Source organism: Mus caroli, unplaced genomic scaffold (genome assembly GCF_978045245.1).
Source record: "Mus caroli unplaced genomic scaffold, Mus_caroli_1 scaffold_4, whole genome shotgun sequence".
Lineage (NCBI taxonomy): Eukaryota > Metazoa > Chordata > Mammalia > Rodentia > Muridae > Mus > Mus caroli.
The window spans coordinates 107,889,583-107,909,817 of NW_028227259.1; the positions used below are offsets into that span (position 1 = coordinate 107,889,583).

Genomic DNA, 20,235 nt, shown 5'->3' on the forward strand with positions numbered 1-20,235 from the left:
CAGGAGCTTGTAAAAAAAAAAAAAAAAAAAAAAAAGCCTTCTTGACACTTTCCGTTGCAACTTGACCCGGAGCTTAACCTATCTGGTTGTCAAGCCAAAGGGTTCTGGTGCCCTGCAGCGGCCTGGAGCAGGGTCACGCACGCGGTCGGCGTGGCCACTATCGCGTTTCCTCCCCCACGAGCCTCCCACCCGCGTCTCTGCAGGAGGACCGCGGTGTCCCTGTCTTTCGGGGTGGCTCCAGTCGGAGGGTTGTGGGCTGGGGCGGAGCTGGGCCGGTGGGGGTGGGGTGAGGCGAGGGGCGTGGCTTGGCACCCAGGGCGTGGCCTGAGCCTCGGGGCGTTCCGGGTGGCAGATGCCCGAAGCTAGCGAGCTGGGAGCTGGCAGAGCCTGGAGCACTCGGCCAGCAGCCTGCACGCACGGTGGTGCGGACTGTACCCTCCGGTCCCCGCAGCTCTAGAGCGGCGGAACCCGTGTCCCTGCATCTCAACAGGTCAAGGGAGGTGAGAAGGACGCCCCTGCCGGGACTGGAGAACCAAAGGAGCTGGAAGGTAAGCCGAGCCCTGCGTGTTCCGGGCTGGGGGCCTGGGGGCTCACCAGGTCCCCCGTGCCGCAGTCGCGAACTTCTCCGCAGCCGGGCTGCCCCGCACGCTAACTCAAGCGCGGGTCTTGCTACTTTCCTGATGGGAACCTTTGGGGCAAATGGGAGCAGAAGATCGGTGCGCCGCCCCTGTCTGCGGTTCCGCTGCAGGTAGCTTCCAGAACCCAGGGGACAGGGACCTAAGAGGTCGCTCGTCCTCCCTCGTTCCCTTGAGCCTCGAGTCCTGCGGGAAAATGTCCCGTTGTTGGAGTCTGGTTCCTGAGTTGCGTAACACACGCGTCCCAGAAGTTTCTCGAGGAGTACAGCCAGGTTCTTTCCTCCTCCGCTTCCGACCCTTCGCCCCCCCGCCCCCCAGCATCTGGCAGGAGACTGGTGATGCCTACCTATCCCCTCTAACTGTGATGGACAAGAGGCGTGGGGCGGTGGTCGGCGTCCTCAAGGCAGGGGAAAGTTGGAGGCACTTCTGAGAACTGCTGTCTGGGACGGAGGGAGACAGCGTTTTAAGACTAAGGATTGGCCGGTTTCTCGGCATTCTCCCCTCCCCCGCCCCCTCTCATATACTTTTCTCCAATGTCAGGTCTTCTCGGTCGGGGAGTTAAGAGGGGGACAACGGATTGAGGGGTACTGCGAATCATACGCTTCCTGTGTGGAATCCTACTTCCACGGAAGCCCTGCGGGGCCTGCCAGCTTCTTGCGGTTTGAGTTTCTCCACCAATACTGTTATGCAAATCGTCCTAAGACCCTTGGCTTTGGAGGTTGGGGCTGTGTCCGAATCTTCCGAGAACCAGACAGAGCTGGCGGAACGCCCTGGCTGCCGGCGGTTCCATTTGCCTTGCTGTGTGCTCTTTTGAAGGGTAGGGTGGGATAATTTTAATCCTGTTGGTGCGCCATGGGGGGTATGACCAGCCTCGGAAGAACTTGGCACATTGAAAACCTTCAGTGCGGAACCTTGAGCCGGGATGCAGACGCAGCGCTGTCTGGGACAGTTGCAAAGTGAGAATTCTGCAATGGAGGCACTGAAAGAGTGCTAGGAGCTATGCGCAGGATTCAGGGCAAGATTGTGCAGAATGTACGGAAAGTGGGGGTGGGGGGCCGTATCCCTCTCTCAGACCTAGGCGGGGTCAGGCTCGAGGTCTTAGTTGGGGGCTCGGAAAGAAAAAAGATACAAGTTCTTCCCTGTGGCTTACAAATACCTAGGTATGGCCCCGAGTGAGTGTTCGCTTCCTCTCTAATGTATTCCTTAGCTCGCCTTTCATCTTTACTGGAAAGGATTCCTTGAGTGGGTATTCTAGAAATAGATTCACATGAGATTAAAAATTCTTAATGGCTCACCTGCTTCGTTTAAAGGTGACTTCTTGGCTGTGTGTGCATAAAGGAACAGGGAGATTGGAAAGCTAACTACCCCGGAGAGAAGAGGAGAGAAGGCTAATTAAAGCTAGGGAAACTCATTTGAACTCCGGCTTGTTTGAGGAGAGCTGGAACCTAGCAGGGCTTTGAGATGAAGAAGGTCAGGATGAGACTTTGAAGGAGAGGCGGGGTTTTATTAGCAGGAATGATTGTTTTTATTTTTGAAATATCACAAGTTTGGTGGTGCTGGGGATGTGGGACCTGCAGGTTCGATCTTGGGAATATCTTTACCATCTTTCTAGAAGCTAGGCTGTTGTGTATTGGCTTATGCATTCAGCATAGAGACTGCATTTCTATAGGGCCTTTGGCTTCCTTCATTTTTGTAACTCTTCAATCTTGCAAAAGGACAGTTTTGATGAATCATGTTGTCTTCGGTTAGGTTGCAAAGTTAGACAATATAGCAAAATAAGGTTCCGGCTATTTTAAATACTGCTTTACACAGTATGCAGATCAAGCCACCACCCTTACCCCCATCCCCTGAAGTCAGTGTTCCATTATGGGGTAATCAAACAGTATCAGAACCTGCTGTTTCTTCTGTTTCCTACTTGCTTTAACTGAATTTTGTAAATAGCTGGCTGAGCTAACAGGCGGTAGAGTCCGATTCTTCATTCTCTGCCTCCTTTTCAGCCTTCTGGGGGGGGGGTTGTTGTTTGTTTGTTTGTTTTGTTTTGTTTTTTTCCAGACAGGGTTTCTCTGTATAGCCCCGGCTGTCCTGGAACTCACTTTGTAGACCAGGCTGGCCTCAAACTCAGAAATTTGCCTGCCTCTGCCTCCCAAGTGCTGGGATTAAAGTGGTGGCGCACACCTTTAATCCCAGCCTTCTGGTTTTCACACTTTGACTTTTCAAAGAATCTCACTATGTAGCTCCGGCAGTCTTTGCTACCCTCCTGCCTCAGCCTCTGCTGGGATTATAAACTTGTGCCACTACACCCAGTTAGTGTTCTTAGCTTAGCTGTAGAAGATATTCAGTTAAGATATATACACATACATATGTGGATCTGGACAGACGGCTGATCTTCCAGATGTCCTGGATTCCAGATGACCAATGACATGGTGGCCCACAATTGTAATTCTAGTTTCAAGGGACCCAACACACACACGCGCGCGCGCGCACACACACACACACACACACACACACAGTCAAACAGACAAAACACCAATGTACATAAAATAAAAATAAGTAAATAATGAAATGGTAAAAACATCCGTATGCGCTGCATTTTTGTTAGACACCAGTTTGTTTTGGTTTGGTTTTCCCTACAGGGTTTCTCTGTGTAGCCCTGGCCATCCTGGAACTTCCTCTGTAGACCAGGCAAGCCTCCAACTCTCAGAGAGCTGCCTGCCTTTGCCCCCCCCCCAGGTGCTGGAATTAAAGGGGTGCACCACACACCTGACATATACCGATACATATTTATGCATACATTTGTTCTGTTAATTACCACCTTCAGAGTGGAAAAAAATTATATAAGATTGTTCTTTCTTTCCCTGTGTTTTGTTGCTTTTGTTTTGAGAAAGGGCCTTACTCTGTGGCCCAGGCTGACCTAAAATTTTACCATAGCCCAGAGTGGTCTCAAACTTGGAACACTCCTGCCTCAGCTTCCCAAGTGCTGGGATTACGGACATGAGCCAGGCTAACTGACTCTTCTGTTACATGCAGACAAGTCTTTTTGTGTTAAAAAAGTTTGTTTTTATTTTATGTATATAAGTGTTTATCTGCAAGTGTGTTATGTACCATGTGCATGTGGTACGCACAGAAATCAAAAGTTAGTGTCAGAGCCCCTAAAACTGGAGTAAAGCTGAAAGCCCCCCTCCCCCCAGTGTGGGTGCTGGGAACTGAACTTCAGTCCTGTAAGAATAGCTAGTGCTCTTAACTATTGAGCCATCTCTCCAGCCCCATTGTGGAATTCAAAAATCTCCTGCCTTAACTTCTAAATTGCTGGGATTATGGTCTACACTGCCACATTGCCAGTTAAAATCGATCTTTTGAAAAACAAAAAACATAGCCGGGCGTGGTGGCGCACGCCTTTAATCCCAGCACTCGGGAGGCAGAGGCAGGCGGATTTCTGAGTTCGAGGCCAGCCTGGTCTACAAAGTGAGTTCCAGGACAGCCAGAGCTACACAGAGAAACCCTGTCTCGAAAAAAACACCAAAAAAAAAAAAAAAAAAAAAAAAAAAAAAAAAAAAAAAGAAAAACAAAAAACAAAAAACAAAAACTTGTGTTGTTTTTTTAAAAATTTAAAAAATTCGTTTACATCAGTGTTCTGCCTCCTTGTATGTCCACGTGAGGGTGTCAGATTCCCTGGAACTGGAACTATAGACAGTTATGAGCTGACATTTGGATGCTAGGATTTGAACCTGGGTCCTTTGGAAGAGCAGCCAGTGCTCTTAAGTGCTGAGCCATCTCTTCAGCCTGTTTTTATTTTATTTTATTTATTTATTTATTTATTTTATTATTTGTTATTATTATTATTTGGTTTTTCGAGACAGGGTTTCTCTGTATAGCCCTGGCTGTCCTGGAACTCTCTTTGTAGACCAGGCTGGCCTTGAACTCAGAAATCCTCCTGCCTCTGCCTCCCAAGAGCTGGGATTAAAGGCGTGTGCCACCACACCCAGCTTATTTTTATTATTTTTGAAAGATAAGTGGAAAGACTTCCTTGCTCACCTCTTGCATCAAATTTGCATAATTTCTCATGGAGTTTGTTGGATGTGAAAGTGCAAGTCCTGAAATAGTCCTATATATATTTTCACTTTTTAAAAGCCAAAGCTGGGGCTGGAGAGCCGGCTCAGTGGTTCCTGGGTTTGGTTCCTAGTGGCCTCAGAGCTCTAGATTCAGGGATGACACCCCATCAGGCCTCCATGGGCACCTCCAACACAAAAGGTTGTCCTATAACTCTATTTGTAGACCAGGCTAGCTAAGAATTCACAGATTTGCCTGCCTCTGCCTCCTATGTGTGCCACCATCCCAGGCTTCAGATAAATTAATATTTAAAAAGCAAAGTTAAATACCTGGTGTGGTGGTGGTGGTGGCACACATCTTTACTCTTAGCAAAATCGGGAGGCAAAATTGGGCAGTTCTCTGAGTTCAGGGCCAGCCTTGTCTACAGAGCCAGTTGCAGGACAGTCAGGGCTACACAAAAAACAAAATAAAAGACAAAATTTATATTTGTGTGGGATGGCATGCCTCAGAGACATCACTCTTAAGACTGCAGAAGTGTGTCAGCTGCTGCTTTAGTTGTTTTGGCTTTTAAGACAGGATCATCTTCTTCTTCTTCTTCTTCTTCTTCTTCTTCTTCTTCTTCTTCTTCTTCTTCTTCTTCTTCTTCTTCTTCTTCTTCTTCTTGTGGGAGGTGCCATGTGGTTGTTGTGGATTAAACTCCAGACCTCTAAAAAGAACAGCCTGTGCTCTTAACCACTGAGCCATCTCACCAGCCCTGAGAACAGGATCTTACTGTGTAGTCCTGGCTGGCCCGGAATGGCTTTTTGTTTTATTAATGATTATCTGTGTGTGCATATGTGTGGTATATATGCATGTATAGATGTGAGTGTGAGCACCTGCATGTGTTCATATACAGGCCAGAAGAGGATATCAAGTGTCCTATTCTACTACTCCCTGCCTTATTCCCTGGAGGCCAGGGTCTACCCCTGAGTCTGGAGCTAGGCTGGTGTCTGACAAGCTCTAGCAGCCCTTTTGTCTGTATCCCTCACAGGGCTGGGATTACAGCACGGGTGAGTCCACGCTTGGCTTTTCACATGAGTTCAAGGGATTTGAAAGTTGGTCTTCATCCTTGTTCATTAGCCCACCTTACCCACTAAGCCATCTCTACCTCCACCCTCACCCCCATTTTTTAAGATCGGGTTTCATGTAGCTGGCCACAAACTCTGTACGTAGGCGAAGATGACATTAGATTTCTGATTATCAGCCTTTAACCCCAAGTACAGCCCTGGGCTACCATGTCTGGCAAGTGAACCATGGACCTGGTTCATGCTAGGTAAGAACTCTACCACAAAACTGAGCTGTGCCTGCAGCCCTCTGCAGCCCCCACAGCCCCTGCAGCCCTCCCTGCAGCCCTCTCTAGCCCCCCGAATCCCCTGCAGCCCCTGCAACCCTCCCTGTAGCCCTCACGGCAACCCTCGCTAGCCACCCCCCCCAACCCTCTGCAGCCCCTGCAGCCCCCACCCCTCCAACCCCTCAACTCCTGGTGTTTACATTGTATCATTCCAGAATTGACTATGGCCAGGGTTGCTAATAGGAGCTCCTCTTTCTCGGGCTTCAGGACAGCTCTCCTTTAGTAGTATTCTCCAGGGAAGAAAGTCAGCTGATGTTCTGAAATTAACTGGCCCATTTTAAATATGACTAAGTGGTTTTTTTTTTTTTTTTTTTTTGATAGAGTGACTTTTTCCTACTGAAAGAGCTTTGTGACAAGCAGAGCCTGAAGGGAGCTAACATTATGAAACACCTTGTTCACTCCTGATACTTCTTGAATAGAAAGCATCTTCTCTGTGCCAGACAGTGATCTAAGCATGACATTGGGGTAAAACCCTGATCCTCCAAGAACAATCAGGTGCATTCCCAGGGAGCATGTCTGTGCTTACTTCCCGTGACCTACCGCGTACACCTGATTGTAGCTCTCAGTCGAATTCGTTTTCCCCTTTAAAGTCAGGAAATTGGGCTGAAGTTGAATAACTCTCCTCTGACTCAAAGCCTGGTGCACTTTCTAGCATGGTACACTCTGTTGGCTATGTTGATATGTGGTTTCCTGTTTTTCAAGAATTACAGCTTTACTTAAAATATAAATAGTATTTCTCCTTGGCTAAGTAATTCTCATCACAACTATGGTGTAAGCATTTTCTTCTAGCATCCCAGATATATATTTATATGTCCACAATATACACTATGCACATGGAGAACATTAAGTCAACCCATTTAACAGACCAGTTGTATTGATCTGTACTGAGGATCTTAGCTGGGCCAGTAGTACAGATTTGTAACTCCAGATGTTCAGAAAACAGAGACAGGAGGATCACAAGTTCAAAGGTAAGAGCTGGAGAGATGGTTTAGTGGTTATGAGCACTGACTGCTCTCGCAAATGACCCAGGTTCCATTACTAGTGCCCACGTGGTTGCTTACAATGCAGTCTCAGGGGATCCAAAACCCTCTTCTGGCCTCCGAGGACATTGCAAGGACACGTGCACAGACACATGCATGCAAAGCAAATACACACTAAAAATAAAAACTAATTGAATCTCAAAAAAAGAGAGACAAGTTTAAGGGTAGCCTTACCAAGTTACTTGTTAAGACTTTATTATTATTATTATTATTAGTAGTAGTAGTAGTATACTGCTAGGCACTGTGGTACAGATCTTTAATCTCACGATTTGGGAACCAGAGGCAGCTGAATCCCTGTGAGTTCAAAGCCAGCCTGGACTATATAGTGAGGTCCTATCTTATGAAAACCACACAAATAATAAATCAAACAAAAAGGGCTGAGTATATAGTATTGTAAAAGATGAGGCCACTTTCCTGGAGTTGTGGAGTAGAGACAGACTTCCTGCCTACCTACTTACCAAGTAAGAGACCTAGTCTCGAAAACAAGGTGGATGACTCCTGAGGGACCACTCCCAAAGGTATCCTCTGGCCTCTGCATCTTACAAACTGCCTTTTTTTTTTCTTTTGTTTTTGTTTTGTTTTGTTTTGTTTTTGTTTGTTTGTTTGTTTGAGACAGGGTTTCTCTGTGTAGCCCTGGCTGTCCTGGAACTCACTCCATAGAACAGGCTGTCCTCGAACTCAGAAATCCGCCTGCCTCTGCCTCCCTAGTGCTGGGATTAAAGGCATGCACCACCACTGCCCGACTATAAACTGCCTTCTTTAGTTTAGAAAAAACTCTTTCGAGAATTTATGGAAGCTGTATTTGTGGGTTTCAAGAATTCATGCCTTGTAAAGTCCTCCTCCCCAGACCATTGCCTACTGCCTGGGAGATAAGTTGGGTGTGTGTGTTGATGCAGTCATTTAGGTGTTACATACTTCAGAGCCACAGATGTCCCCATTAGTGCCACAGTCACTGTTTCTGGTCTGTCTGTGAATGCTGGTGCAGAATTTGCATTTGTAACCAGGAGCTGTTGCTGCTTCTATTTCTGGAACACGGTTCAGCACCACTGCTTATAGCAAAGGCTTAACACCACGGCTCTGCCCTGGATGTGCAGGCTGATGGGTCTTTAATGTGCCTCCTGCCACTTCTCAGACTCTGGGCAAAGCAATTAGCTTCTGGTCAAGGAATGTGAAGATGTTATATTATCCTACTTACAAGCTAACAAATTAACCCGCCTGAGGACCTCTGGGTGACAGCAGAGTGATTTTGTCATTTGTAATGGTAGTTTCTAGAGGGACAGTATTCTCTTTTCTTACTCTTGTTTCCTAAGTGCCAATTGGCAAAAGACACTGCAGTCTCGGGGAACTAGCTGTGTTCCAGGAGGGAATCTAGAGCCCCTCTTTTATAATTGGCTGTACAGCTGCTCTGTACTCCAGGGGAGATACTGTCTTGATCACACTGTATAATAAACATGTTCCCCTTTGCTGTAGAAGTAGATGCTAGCTGCATTTCCCAAGGCTGTTCCATACATACATTCTTGAGAGTAACCTGTATCGTAGACACTTGGCACCTCTGCTTGTCTGTGTCACAGACCTGAGAATTGTCTCTAAAATAAGAGAAGGGACACAAGGCACTTTCTATTCTACTTGAGGAGGTTAAAACACTAAATCTGTGGGTACTTGGAACAGAAAATTATAAATACTACTATTAATTAGTGTGTGGTATTTTTACTCTTGCAAGGAAATGTTGTGGTGACTGTCACATTTTATTCATTTATTCTGTGAATATATGTATGTGTGTGGATACATGCCTGCCGCAATATTTATGTGGAGGTCAGAGAACAACTTGGTGTGTTTTATAAAAAAGATAGAGAAACCAGAGATATGTTTGGTGGATGTGCAGTCAGGTGTGGGGGAAGAGGGTGCCTCTGCGGGCCCATGCTGAGGCATCCCTTCCCCTGAGGGACCAGCTGCACAGTATAGTATAGAATAAGAGTTTAGCCGGGCGTGGTGGCGCACGCCTTTAATCCCAGCACTTGGGAGGCAGAGGCAGGCGGATTTCTGAGTTCGAGGCCAGCCTGGTCTACAAAGTGAGTTCCAGGACAGCCAGGGCTATACAGAGAAAACCTGTCTCGAAAAACCAAAAAAAAAAAAAAAAAAAAAGAGTTTAATTAGGGCATGGGGAGGGGAGTAGAGAGGGTAGTAAAGAGAGAAAGAGAGAGGGGGGAGGGGAGGAGAGGAGAGGAAAAGAGAAGAGAAGAGAAGAGAAGAGAAGAGAAGAGAAGAGAAGAGAAGAGAAGAGAAGAGAAGAGAAGAGAAGAGAAGAGAAGAGAAGAGAAGAGAAGAGAAGAGAAGAGACAAGCCATGAGCATTTGGAGAACGAGGGGAGGGGAAATGGGGAGGGAGGGTAAAGAGCTAAACAGCAAGAGCAAGAATGGAAGAGAGAGGAGGGCAGGGCATGTTGACACACACCTTTAACCCCAGCACTTGGGAGAGGCAGAGGCAGGCGGATTTCTGAGTTCGAGGCCAGCCTGGTCTACAGAGTGAGTTCCAGGACAGCCAAGGCTACACAGAGAAACCCTGTCTCGAAAAACCACAAAGGGGGAGGGGGGGGCAAGCAGGCCCTTTTATAGTGAATCAGGCACAGCTGACTATTGCCAGGTAACTGCAGGGCGGAGCCTAGACTAAATGCCAACATGCCAAACAACTTGTAGGAATTGGTTCACTCCTTCCGAAATGTGGTTCAAAGTCAGGTTGCTAGGCATAGTGACCATTGTTTTTTTTACCCACTGAGCTATCTCTCTGGCCCTTTTTCCTTTTTAACAGTAAATACATCAGCACAGGGTCTGGAGCAGTGACTCTTCAGGCAAGAGCACTTACTGTTCTTTGGGAGGAGCTATTTCTGTTTTTGGGACCCACATAGTGGCTTACAACCACCTGTAACTAGTTCTGGGGGATATTGCGCCCTCTTCTGACTTCTGAAGGTATTGCATGCACACATACATACATACATACATACACACATACACACATACAGCAAAAACACTGATACACACCGATTGTGAATTCAAATGCTCTCCCGAAAGTAAGTTCACATGCTTGAACATTTGGTCCCACTTGGTACTTCTGCAGGAACTATGTCACTAGGTGCTGGCATTTCAAGTCCCTTCTCTCTGCTTCCTGCTCAAGGTTGGAGATGTGAGGTCTCAGCTGTCCCTGCTGCCATGCCTGTGACTGACTCTCGAGTCTATTAGGCCAAATAACTCCCCCCCTCTTTTTTTCCTTTAAGTTTCCTTGATCATGGTGTTTTATCACAGCAAAAGAAAAGTAACTAATACATAAAATATTTTAAAATATAGGTGTATATATTCACCTCTGTCTAGAGATAGGGTCTTGCTGTGTAGACTGGCCTTGAACTCAGGATCTGGAGTGCCGGATTATCAATGAGCATCACTGCACCCAGCTGAGAATCTTCTTCCAAATTGGATTCAGTTTCAACTGCTGCTTGCACCAATGAGTAGCACCAGGACACTCATTCTAGCACCAGGCTGGAAGGGTGTGGGTCGCCTCCTGCCACATAAGGGACTTAATTAAGGAGAGTACAAAAGTGATTCCCCGGGCTGGAGAGGTGGCTCAGCGGTGAAAAGCACTGACTGCTCTCCCAGAGGTCCTGAGTTCAAATCCCAGCAACCACATGGTGGCTCACAACCATCCGTAATGAGATCTGATGCCCTCTTCTGGTGTGTCTGAAGACAGCTACAGTGTACTCATATATATATATATATATATATATATATATATATATATATATATAAAATAAAAATTCTTTTTAAAAAAAAAAGTGATTCCCCAAGAATAGAAGAATTCATTATCTGGGGATCAAATAACTTCAAATAATCAAACCAGGAAAAATCCCTCACAGGTGTCCTAGGTACTTGGGTTTTAGTTCATTCCAATTTAGCCAAATTGACAGGGAGATCAGCCATCACACGTGAACTGTGGGAGTTGTTGCTTTCACTGCTTCCCTGGGGGTATCTGAGGTGTGAAATTTCTTTTCCCCAATGGTGACACACGCCTTTAACCCCAGCTCTCAGGCTGCAAAGGCAGGTGGATCTTTATGAGTTTGAGGCCAGCCTGGTTGTGATGGCTAGTCCCTGTTGGCGAATTGACTATATTTGGAATAAACCATAGCACAGATTTGGAGCACACCTGTGATCCAGAGCCTGAGGCTGGAAGACACACGCCTTTAATCCAGATCCTGAGACACACCTTCAATCTGGGGCAAGATTTCTGCTGGAGGCCTACTTAAGGACAGTGGAAAGGGGAAGTGTTCATTCTTTGCTGCTTGCACTTACCGCCAGCACCTCTGTGGGAAACCATTTCTTCAGGATTCTAGCTCATACAAAAGACCAACTGAAATATCCAGCCTCGTGGGACTTCCCAGTCACAGCTGCCCATTGTTGGGTTAGTTGGACTATAGCCTGTAAGTAGTTCCTATAAATTACATATATATGTGTGTGTGTGTATATTATGTATGTATATATGTATATATATATATATATCCCATAGTCTGTTCCTCTAGAGAACCCTGACTAGCACACTGGTCTACAGAGTGAGTTCCTGGACAGCCAGTGCTACACAGAGAGACCCTGTCTCGAAAAAACAAACCAACAAAACGAAAACACCTAGGTGAGGAACGGTGATGTTGCTCAAAATGTTTTAATTGGGTCTACATTTTTTTCCCCCTGAGACAGTCTCACTATAGCTCTAGCTGTCCTGAACCCACTCCACTATGCAGACCAAGCTGGCTTTGAACTCACAGAGATCTGCCTGCCTCTGCCTCCCTCCCGAGTACTGGGATTAAAGGTGTGTGCAGTCTATACCTTTGTATTGAGCCACGTTCCTTTTAGTTTGGGGTTGTACATGTCTGCTTGACTATGCTACACTGGCAAATTCCCTTCCCATCTCAGAGGCTTGACCAAATGGAAGCTTTACTTTATACTCTGTGCTGTACTGAGGAGGGCTGGAGGGAAACTTGATACACATTGAGAAACTCCAGCTACTGGGCAGTCTCATTTCTTTCTTTCATTTTTCAGTAGTTCTTTGAGGATTAGGTACAATGTGTTCTGAACATAATTACCTTGCCTTCCACTCCTCCCAGAATTACCCGCCTTCCCTACAAATCAAACCCATGTATTCTTAGATGTGTGGCCTACCACAAGGACAGTCTCACTAGGGACAACACTCCTCAAGAAAATTGACTCTCTCTCTCTCTCTCTCTCTCTCTCTCTCTCTCTCTCTGAAACTATCAATAACCAATAGCTCTTCAGCTGGGGGGGGGACTCTGTGCCCACTTTTTCTCTCCTCAGCTGTGGGGAATCAGGCCAATTTCTCTCTTCTCACTGGGGGGCAGGGGGAGGGGGGTGGCTCTGTGCCCACTTTCTTTCTCCATGCTGAGATGTTGTCTGACCTGAGCTTGCACAGGCCTTGTGCGTGCTATCCCAAGCACAGTGAGCTCACATATGCAACTGCTCTGCTGTGCCCAGAATAGTTCCCTTATAGTTATCCACTGTCCCTGGAGCTGCATCTGACTGAGGTGAGCTAAGAAATAAAAATACACTTTAATATAAGTCTCAGATACTGGTGTATACTAAAAAGAAGTTAAAAGACGTTCTATCCTGTTATTTTTCTGCCTAAGGCCCATTGTTGTGTTTTAGATATTTGAGAGAGGTGTGGTGTGGGGGAAGGGGGTGCCTCTGAGTGCCCATGCTGAGGCATGCCTTTCCCCTTTGAGGTGCCAGTCCTGTGGCTGGTATAGTATAGAATGGAGTTTATTCAGGGCGTGGGGATAGGAGTTGAGGGAGTAGGGGAGAGAGAGGGAGAGAGAGAGAGAGAGGGAGAGAGAGGAGAGAGGAGAGATAGACAGAGACAGAGTCTTTTTTTCTTTTCTTCTTTTTTTCGAGACAGGGTTTCTCTGTTTAGCCCTGGCTGTCCTGGAACTCAGTAGACCAGGCTGGCCTCGAACTCAGAAATCAACCTGCCTCTGCCTCCCAATGTTGGGATTAAAGTCGTGTGCCACCGCGCCTGGCTTTATTATTATTATTATTATTATTATTATTATTATTATTATTATTATTATTATATGTAAGTACACTGAAGTTGTCTTCAGACACTCCAGAAGAGGGCATCCAATCTAATTACAGATGGTTGTGAGCCACCATGTGGTTGCTGGGATTTGTTGCTGGATTTTCTAGTGTAGATTGTTGATAGTCTAGACTTGGGGAAGAATTTTCCATTCCTGACAAAAGGAGGACATTTTGGATGACCCATCCACACGCCCTTCTCCCACACTCTTTCTCTTTGCTTTGACTATGAGTTAGATGTCTGGCTCTAGTGTCAGGCTTTTTGTATGTCAAGATGACAAGCATTGATGAGAGCAGAGTTCCTGATGCCATAACCAAGTAGCTGAAAGTCTCCTGGCTTTGCTGTGGAAGAAACATTGGACCGAGCAGTTGTTACTTGATATCCAGCACATTGCTAATTCTTGGAGTTATCCCAGAATAGAGCTGGGGCTTTGGAGAGTTGCTGAGAGCATATTACAATGAGCTTTGGTGGGGTGGTGGTGCTTCCTAAGAGAGTGTCCTTCAGCTGAGCGCCACAATGGCAGAGGGGACTTGGGTGTGTGCTTGTATCTGTGGTGAGTGCCAGAACTGCTGAAGCATAGCCTCTGGCTGGAAATTGACTGGAAACAAATTGTTCTCCAGTATTGGTTTCCTGACTTGTGGGTCCATGCTGTGCTGGAGGATGGAGAAGTCATAGTCATCAAGTCAGTTTGGGGTGGAGTGTGTCTCCATTAGGGTTTTACTGCTATGAAGAGACAACATGACCAAGGACAACATTTAATTAGGGCTGGCTTACAGGCTCAGAAGTTCAGTCCAGTATTATCAAGGCAGGAGCATGGCAGCATCCAGACAGGCATGGTCATGGTACAGGAGGAGCTGAGAGTTCTACATCTTTATCTGAAGGCTGCTAGAAGACTGGCTTCTGGGAAGCTAGAAAAAGGAATATATATATATATATATATATTATTTTTTTTTTAAAGATTTGTTCTATACATAAGTATACTGTAGCTGTCTTCAGACACACTGGAAGAGGGCGTCAAATCTCATTACAGGTGGTTGTGACCATGTTGTTGCTAGGATTTGCACTCAGGACCTTCTGAAGATCAGTCAGTGCTCTTACCCACCAAGCCATCTTGCCAGCCCCTATTTATTTACTTTTTATGTATATGAGTACAATTATAGCTGTCTTCAGATGCCAGAAGAGGGCATCAGATCCCATTACAGATGTTGTGAGTCACCATGTGGTTGCTGGGACCACTGGAAGAGCAGTCAGTGCTCTTAACCACTGATCCCCAGGGTGAGGATCTTAAAGCCTATGCCAGAGTGACACCACATACTCCAACAGGGCCACACCTCCTAATAGTGCCGCTCCCTGGCCCAAGCATATGCAAACCATCACAGAGTGGAATCCTGGAAGATGATGGTAGGAAGCTGTGGGGGAGGATGTGTGATTCATGAGTCACCCCAATGTGCTGCTTACTATCAAGGACAGCTACTCCTGGGAAGTGTGGGGAGGAAAAGGAGAAGTAGAGAGGAGTAGAAACTGACTGGTTCAAGCACCCTCTAGCTCTTGTAGACCCTGTCATATTTGGAAACTAGGTCATGATCATGCAATTTAAGGCCTGAATAATTCACTCTGACCATTCAAAAGTGGGACCTTCTGGGTACGACCAAACCGAGATGATGCCACCTAGGAAGTGCTTGGTGTGAGCTAACCTTTGTGCTAAAACTTTTCCATTTTTTATAATAATGATGACAATGATGATGATGTAATGATATTAATCCCAGAACTCTGAAGGCAGAAGCAGGTAAATCTCTGAGTTCTCCCTCTTGCTCTTCCTCCCCCTTATCACCATCATCTGGAAGCTAGAGAAATGGATCAGTGATTAAGAAGACTTGTTGCAGAGAGGACTTGGGTTCAGTTCCCAGCACCACATACATGGTGGCTTACAACTGTCTATAAATCCAGTTCCTAGGTATCTGGTAATCTCTTCTGGCTTGCACAGGTGTTAGGGATGCAAATGCTGTGCAAATATATACCAGGCAAAGAATTTAGACATGTAAAATAAAACAAATAAATCTTAAGAAGTAATTTAAAGGATTGAAAAACCAGTAGATTCACAGAAGAATATAACAAAAGATTTATTATAATATTTACAAAATTAATTATTTTTAATACAGATGCTGGGAGCACAGAGTCAGCTACAAACTACACAAATTCTGATCTCAGTGAGACTGGGATGGTTTTGGGAAAGCACTCCCTAAGACTGACTGATCCAGGTCTGTTGCCCAGAATTTGGGGGCTGAGTCTATGACCTTGAACATCTTTCTCTGCCATCTTATAAAGGCTAAAACCACAAAAACCACAGTGAGGTCAACGCAGATACAGAAAGTGCTGCGTGGGGGTCTGCCATTTAAACATAACAGTTCATATTGACCTCTAATTTGATGGGTCCTATGTAAAGCTTTGTGGAATTTCTTAAGATTAGCAAGCCTCAACTAGAACATAACAGCATATGTGATCAGCATGGCCTTGCTCTGAGTCTAGTTACTTTTCTGTGTTAATGACTGGCAGGCATATTACAACAACAGTATGAAATTGCTGATAGTCATGGAACAAAATGTCTACAGCTAGGCGGGGGGTGGGGGGCAGACCTCAACATAAATATGTTTAGGAAATTAATACGGTGCCAGTATTTCTTTATCCTAACTAGTTCCCAATTAGAACACAGAACAAGATTTTCAAGCTGCACCTCAATATCTGGGCAGTCAAATGGTCTATCTTAACCCCTAAGCTAATCTGGCCACCTCCCAGCCATGATGCCAAATAATACTTGCAATTAGGGTTTCTATCATCCAGCTGAACTCTTCAAAACCCTGCCTGCCTTCCTGCCTTCCTGCCTGCCTTCCTTCCTTCCTTCCTTCCTTCCTTCCTTCCTTCCTTCCTTCCTTCCTTCCTTCCTTTCTTCCTTCCTTCCTTCCTTCCTTTTCATGGCCAATCTCCTTTTCTTCCTTCTCTTGCCTTCTTTCACTGGCTGGTGCAAGTCCTGTCCTATTCTTTCTTCTACCTAGCCATTGATGATCAGCATTTATTGACAAATCAGAGAGTAAATGGTAAGGATTGTTTACACAAATCTGAGACAGGAGACAAAGCTGTGTTCAGATTACAACAAGATGTGAGTGCAGAGAAATCAGCATTTGGGGAGCAATGATAACCTTTACACAGTACACTCAGGAAAATATGCCTATAGGATTTAACATGAAAAGGGAATATCCCTGTCCGTACCTCCAGTGCAGCCACTTGGCTTATGCTAGTCCAAACTGGGTATGTGGGTATGCATAAAAATACAGACAAAAACCTTTAAAACAAACAAACAAACAAACAAAAACCCAGATTAGCTTATCTACTGACTGGCAGGCACATTACTTGTCAGAGTGATTTACCACAATTGACTTTGTGTGGCAAGTTGTTACCACTCTTATTAGAAATCATATCTACCTTTCTGTATACATGTAAATATATAAATATATTTATGGGGGCCGGACAGATGGCTCAATAGTTAAGAGCACTGACTGGAGAGCAGGGTGGGGAGAGGGTATAAGGGACTTTTGGGATAGCATTTGAATTGTAAATGAAGAAAATATCTAATAAAAAATTGTTTAAAAAAGAAAAAAGGGCTGGTGAGATGGCTCAGTGGGTAAGAGCACCCGACTGCTCTTCCAAAGGTCCAGAGTTCAAATCCCAGCAACCACATGGTGGTTCATAACCATCCGTAACGAGATCTGACTCCCTCTTCTGGAGTGTCTGAAGACAGCTACAGTGTACTTAATATAATAAATAAATAAATCTTTTAAAAAAGAAAAAAAAAAGAAAAGAAAAATAAGAGCACTGACTGCTCTTCCAGAGGTCCTGAGTTTAATTCCCAGCAACCACATGGTGGCTCACAACCATCTGTAGTGGGATCTGATGCCCCCTTAAGGTGTGTCTGAAGAATAGGAGCGGTGGTGTACTCACATACATTAAATAAATAACAAATATACATGTATATATGGACATGCATAGTACATATATGTGTCACATACATATACACACATATGTAATGGTTCGAGATACTGTACCTAGGCAGGGCTTTTAATATACCAGGCAAGTGTTCCTCTGCTGAGCTGCTACATCCCAGATCCCCCTTTGACCACAGACACACACACACACACACACAGGATTTTTTTGTTTGTTTGGTTGGTTTTTGGGTTTGTTTGTTTGATTGGTTGGTTGGTTTTTCCCTTTGGGAGTATGTATGAATGGGCCGTGTATCCCTGGCTGATCTCAGACTCACGAACCTTGAACTCTTCCTACTTCAGCCTCCCAAGTGGTTACAGTCACGTGCACCACACCCAGCCTCATGTGACTGTGTTAGATCTGCTGAGTGGTATGGTTACTGGCAAAAGTGCACCACGCCCAGCTTCACGTGGCTATGTTTGGGGGTGGAGGATTGGCCAGAATGTAACTATGTAGGTGACTGTATTCTAAGGGATGGTTTCCTTTACAAAGCAATTTCTTAAAAAACAAATGTTAACCCCGAGGGCTGGAGATATGGCTTAGTGGTTTAGAGCACTAGCTGCTCTTCCAGAGGACCTGGGTTTAGTTCCCAGCATCCACATGGCTGCCCATACCCGTCTGTAACTCCAGTTCCAGGAGATCTAATTCCTTCTTCTGGATACCAGGGATGCAGGTGATGAACAGGCATACAAGCAGGCAAAATACCCATACATATACATAAAATAAAAATAAATAAAATCTAGTCACTGGGTGTAGTGGTGAACTCCTTTCATTCTACTCAAGAGTCAGATAGAGCTCTGTGATTTCAGGGCCAGCCTGGTCTACATAATGAGTTCCAAGACAGCCAAAGCTACATAGCGAGACCCTATCTCAATAAAACAAACAATCAAAAAATTTTAAACATTTAAAGACAATTTTTTTAGAGAGATACTAACCTTTATTTATTTTTGCTGTGATTAGAATAATTTTCTGATTATACCGGGCCCTTTATCTCAGCTTACGTCTGATGTAGTAGACATGCACTAGCTGTGCAAACCACGTATGGTCGTATTAGACAGATCTTGTGGACAGAATCTGGTCTACTTTGGGAGATTAAGCCCGGTAATCCTTGTGGTGTGGTCATTAGTAAAGCATCCTAAAGGTCATTCTTTAATACATTGTTTTAGAACCTTAGTCCTCACAGACAGGACCACAGATCTTGACAGTCCCTCACCGAGATTCCCTACCCGTGTGAATCTAGATTGTGTTATTAATAAGGTAGACACCTTTGCTTTGCAAACAGTTTGGACTTCTTTATCAGCAGAATCACGCGTGGGAGTTCCATTGTAGACTCTTCTGATTCCTCTACAGAAGTATTCTCAGGAATAATGTCAACACAATTCCGACATTGCACACAGATAATCTTCTGTGTGCCAGAGTGAGAGCAGGGAGGGAGGGGACAGAAAGTAAACTGTTAGCAATATAGGAAGAGAGAAAAAGAGAAAAGGGACATGAAATCAGAGGAGGATGAAAGCAGATATGGAGTTGGAGATTGTAGAACTTGCCTAAGGCCACTGTAACTGGCTGGAGGACTGAATCTAAAAGAAATTTGACCCTGAAAATCTTACAGCTGCTGGGGTATGAGTGAAAGGTAATGTAACATCTGCTGCATTGTAGCCTTTGGGAGGAGAGATAACAATAACAAATAATGTCTACCAGCATGGAAACACTGTAGTTAAGTGGTTTAAATTATTTGAAGAGGGACATCAAAGGCCTTATCAGCACCGCCAGCATTGCCCAGTGGGTCAGCCTCAGAAGAAATTGTAACAGTTAAAAGTAATTACAGGCAGGAGGCAATTGAAAATGATTACAGATTTCATGTAGTGTTGCCATTTGTATCAAATAATGATAAATTATTAAGGTGATTTGGCAACCTACCTTGTCTTTACTAATGCTTCAAGAAAAAACAGAAACAGACAACAGTGAAGCAAGTTAGCATAAGTGCAGCCAATTTACAAATAGACAGGAGGGAAAGGAAACAGCTGCTGATATTTACTCAAAGTTATTCCTAGACACAGATAGTACCAAGGCCGCCTGCAGACTGCAGAACAAATGCGTTCTCCTAAAATCCAGTCCCATTTTCAGAGAATAAACCCAAGAATTTTATTTTAAGCCAGTGTAGGACACGTGCCTGTAATTGCAACTTATAGGAGGTAGAGGCAGGAAAATCAGGCAATCTCTGTTGTAGAGTGATTTTTGAAAGCCTGTTTAAAATTGAAGAAAAGGGAGGAAGAGAAGAAGGAGGAGACTTCCAATTGGGCTTAATTGTTTGTTTTTTGAGACAGGGACTTGCTATATAGCTTAGCCCAGCCTTGAACGAACTCTTATGGAATTATAAGCATGTGCCTGGACACCTAGCCAACCTACATTTTAAAAAATTGAATTTATGTTTAATAATTACAGGCCTTGTGACCCTTTTCCCCAGCACTAGCGGGCATGGCACAGGGGCTGGGGCATATGTCCCCTACTGGTTTTCTGCAAAGCATTACAGTCTTACATGAGAATCAGCTGTTCTCTTGGACACTCAGTAGTTTTCCCTTCTCCTCTTAGTCTTTTCGAGGATGCTAGCACAACCTGTGACCTTGGGCTGATAGCTTCAAACCTAGTTTCTCATTTGCAAGATGAGATATTAGTGTGTACTTCAGAAAGCTTATTTTACTGTTTACATGAAACATTTCTCAAAGGCTTAACATAGTGCTCAGCACAAAGTTGACGCTCAGAACATGGCATTTCCTTCCCTCCTTCCCATAATAAACCTATGTATGTTTTTTTCCCCTTCTAAAATGCTTTGAGTAGCAGCCTCAAAGTCCATAGTAATGTTTGGCCTCTCTCTCTCTCTCTCTCTCTCTCTCTCTCTCTCTCTCTCTCTCTCCCTCTCTCTCTCCCTCCCCCCCCCCTCTCTCTCTCTCATAGAATAGAGTTTATT

General features: G+C 45.0%; 1 protein-coding gene across 1 annotated transcript in view; it reads left to right on the forward strand.

The window, feature by feature from the left end:
• Positions 1 to 370: 370 nt before the first annotated feature.
• Aff1 (ALF transcription elongation factor 1) overlaps positions 371 to 20,235 on the forward strand; it is a 162,743-nt gene continuing 142,878 nt past the window's right edge. The window contains exon 1 of the mRNA XM_029478020.2: positions 371 to 548. The gene's annotated coding sequence lies outside the window, so the exon portion shown is untranslated. The remainder of the gene's footprint in view (positions 549 to 20,235) is intronic.